We start from the raw sequence: 4132 nt of genomic DNA, 5'->3' as shown, positions 1-4132 counted from the left end.
ATGGTTTTTTTTATGTCTTCCTTTTGACCACTTTTCTCTAGAATTGTTTCAAAATGAAAGCGAAACTTCTACCTATAAGTAAATATATTAGCACGGTAAAGGAAAAAAAACTAATAATGCATCTGATCAAAAGATGATTGTACCTAAAATCTAGTGACTGTACCTAATGTACCTTTAAGTCATCAAACGTCGGAAAAAGGTGCAATTGTACCTACTTTTTCATCCCTGCTTCACAGTACAGCAACAGTCGAAATTCCTTTTGCTGTTGATTTGCGTTCGTGCTGTGAAGGTCTTCACAGTACANTATCCCTGGTTCGTAGTATGTGTAGTGTTCGTCCGATACCACCATGTACTCGATGCTTGTACTCATTAAAAGTATCGAAAAGAATACTCGGCCAGTGCACGGACTTCGAAAAAATTAATATTGGTAGATTTTACATACAAACGTAGAAGTTGGTAGATTTTTTTAAAAGAAACATTATTATATAGTTTTTACTCATTTAGGACAAATGAAAGCTAATTCAGGTAAGATGGTGTTACCAAAGTAGCTGAATTTTCGCCTTGGGGATTTTTAATGTCAAAATGATGTATTTGTTGTAATTCTTATTGTCATTATGGGTAAAATTTGTTAGTGGAATTTTTGCTTTTGAACTTTTGCTGTCACCTTATTATATGAATTCGCCTTGGAATAAATTGTAGTTCTTTATAAAATAATAAAACATTCAACAAAAAAGGTATAAATATGTAGTACATAAAAGTGGGCCCAAATCATGGCATCCGTGATCGAATGAAACACGATTCGAATCGAATGAAACAAAATGACAGCTGTTTTCTCTCAAATACATTTTGAACTGAAAAAGCGAATTCGCTACCAAAAGCTGTAAAGAAAATTCCGATTCGAATATGATTCCATTCCGGATGTCTTGATTCTGGCCCTGTTTTACAATAAAACAAACAATTACTCTGCACTCCAAAATTGTTTGATTAAAATTAGTTTTGAAATGATTTAAATTTGCTCACCACTCCGTTGGCAGTCTCCCACAAAAAACGTATTGCAAACGAAAAATATTTCCATTAACAGTGGGTTATGGTCAAAGTTAACTCCTCATCAGTGTTGCCAGGTCTTCGGCATGAAAAAACGTCATTTCCTGGTATGAAAAAACGTCATTTCCTACCCAAAAACGTCTTTTTCAAATGTATGCACACAGAATTGTTCTTATTAAACTTATTGTATACAAAGGTACACAAGTATATATGTAAAGTATATTAAAAAGTCATTTCGACAGATCACATTTAAAATTCATTGTAAACTGGTTTGAGATCGTTAATATAAAAAAAACTGTATACATATGTACACTTGTGATCACCTGATTAAGTCATCAATATTTTGATCGATTGTGGCTGTTTTTCTTTTGTTTATTTAATGTTTATTATTTTTCCATAAAAGCCTAGCTCATTATGTAACAAACAAAATATAAATCCACGTTTCAAACTTTGTGCAAAAATTATAAAAAATCTGCAAAGTTCCAGCTAGATTTTCAACTTTTTATTCAGATTTTTAAGAATTTTTTTGAGTATGCAGTTTGATAGCCCATTACTTTCCAGGGTAATAATGTCCAAGTTTTAAATTGCTAAAGAATCGCGTTGATTTTTAATATTTTTTTTCTCTTGTAGACATTTGGTTAGGTGGTCGGTTGTTGAAAATGTTAAATTCCGTTCTGCTAAGAAGGAACATAGCAATATTTCAGCCTTTTTTGCGTTCATTGCATTTTCAATGAAGTCTTAAAAAAGCCGCCTACTTTTTTCTGACTTTTTATGCTGCTACAACTTTTTTGGTGCTTTTTCGAGCATGCGTGTTGCAACAGATGAGTTCTACCTGATTTGGCTTTTAATGTGCAATTGCAAACAATGCAATAAGCCTCGTAACCTCAAGTGTTTACAAAACCAGCCTTTGAACGCGGGATCATTAGTCCAAGAATCAAAAAAAAAAGCGCGTACGCTTGGTTTGCCTCGTATTTAAGTCATTTGTGTCCAAACGATAAATATCTTTTGAAGAAGCAGCTGCAAAACACAAAGCTTGTAAAGATTTATTAAGAAAATAATTCAAAATCAGTTCTACTTATGCCCGTATGATACTACGTTTTTTTCTTGTATTTCGAGTGTATTTTACGCTGTATTTTGAAAGAAAGAGAAGGTCACATACAATTTCAGTTCTTGTGTAAGCGAGTAAGCTATATACCAAAAAACAAACGAAAAACAAACTAGGTTGTTAAAAACAGTCCGGCCAACTTGTATTTCGTTAGGTTTTTTGACAGATTACTGTATTTCGTTAGTTTTTTTACACAGCTGTTTGCATTTTGACATACGAGAGATTTTCTAAGCATACAATGGAAATACAAGTTTTATCTATTGCAACAAATTGTTTGCTAAACGCTGCTGCCTTAATACAGCGTAGGAAAAAGAAAAAGACTAAAAAAAAATATTCTGCGCAATGGCTTTTAAAAAGAGAACTGGAAGGTAAGTTTCGAATTCCACATTATATACACATGTATATAGTTCGTTTTTGTAATTATCAAAAATACTTTTCATAGGATTTAGACATAAACTGTTAAAGGAAATTGAGTGCGAGGATTCAATCCTTCACAAAAATATCTTAAGAATGACTCCAGCTCAGCTTGCATTCTTATTAGAAAAAGTACGCCCCTATATTAGCAAGCAGGATACAAAATTCAGGAACTGTATAGGAGCTGCGGAACGGCTGCAGCTGACATTGCGATATCTATCCACTGGTAAGATATAATATTTTCTTGGTAATTTTTAGTACCGACATACATATGTATGTACATATTTCCAAAATTAGGTGAAACCCAAAGGTCACTTCAATTGCCGTTCCGAATTCAGCAGTCAACCATTTCCAGAATTTTAAAGGAATCAATTCCCGCAATATATTTGGCGTTAAGGGAGGAGTATTTGAAATTCCCTGCAAGTGAGCAAGATTGGCGTGATATTGCAAAAGACTTTTATCAGATGTGGGGATTCCCGAACTGCATCGGCGCTTTAGATGGTAAACTAACAATTAACACTTTTAAAGTTCACTCAACTGATGAAACGTCTCAGGAAAGCATTGCAGAATACTGCCAGTGAGGAAAGCAGGATCTACGTATTTCAATTACAAAGGATACCATTCATTTGTATTGATGGCAATCGCTGATGCCCACTATCGTTTTATTTATGCTGATGTCGGTGTTAATGGGAGAGTGGGTGATGCTGGAATTTGGTTGAACTCGGACCTGAAATACGCTATTGAAAAAAATAAGTACATATACCAGCCCCATGCACGCTCCCTTTCATGTCAACTCCCTCGCCTTTTGTGCTTTTAGCCGATGATGCCTTTGCTCTAAAAGACTACGTAATGAAACCTTACTCTCATCTAAGACTATCACCAAGCGAACTTAAATACAACAACATACTTTCGAGGAACAGGCGCGTTGTTGAAAATGCTTTTGGCATTCTTGCGAACCGTTTTCGAGTTTTATTTTCACCCATCCATCGCGCTCCAGCTGCAGCCATTCAGATTGTATTATCTTGCGTATGTGTGCACAACTTTTTAAGAACAGAAAATGTGAAAAAGAAAACTACGTTTGACGCCATTTCCGAAAGTGAAATAGATGCAATAATAGATAACAACTATACAACAACCGCTTCTGAAAGAAATGCGTCAAAAAGGAGCGCTGAAGAAATAAGAAAACTTTCGAAAACTATTTTTCTGCGGTAAATTAAAATATCGTTTCATTGTTTAAATAAACCAAAACTTTTCGTGTTGGAAATTTTCCATACTAGTACAAGCAACAATTGGTTTATTTGGTGATTAAATAAATGAGTACAATGTTTTCAATTTATGTACATACACTAGCTACCGCACCTAGCGGTGCACCGTGAGTAGTACAAACACTGTTACATTTTTGATTCAATTAGAGCAACCTAAATATTTTAATGAAAGTAATAATAAGGTAAAAAAGTGGTAAGAATAATCAAAATACATATTCACTCGGCAAAATAATAACTCTGCCTCCTTTCGTAAAGTTTGATTATTTTCCTTTTGTTTATTGAACTTTAATAATTTACTTATAAA

General features: G+C 33.9%; 1 long non-coding RNA gene across 1 annotated transcript; it reads left to right on the top strand.

The window, feature by feature from the left end:
* Nucleotides 1–2703: 2703 nt before the first annotated feature.
* LOC108383194 (uncharacterized) lies at nucleotides 2704–3607 on the top strand. The gene is made up of 3 exons (XR_001849731.1): nucleotides 2704–2789; nucleotides 2861–3064; nucleotides 3118–3607. It is a non-coding gene; the product is annotated as an uncharacterized LOC108383194 (long non-coding RNA).
* The last annotated feature ends 525 nt before the right edge of the window (nucleotides 3608–4132 follow it).

The sequence above is a fragment of the Rhagoletis zephyria genome, unplaced genomic scaffold (genome assembly GCF_001687245.7).
Source record: "Rhagoletis zephyria isolate East Lansing unplaced genomic scaffold, Rhagoletis_zephyria_1.1 Rzeph_scaffold_31399, whole genome shotgun sequence".
Classification (NCBI taxonomy): domain Eukaryota; kingdom Metazoa; phylum Arthropoda; class Insecta; order Diptera; family Tephritidae; genus Rhagoletis; species Rhagoletis zephyria.
Note: the sequence above shows the minus strand (reverse complement) of the source record. Positions and strands in the feature narration are given on the sequence as shown.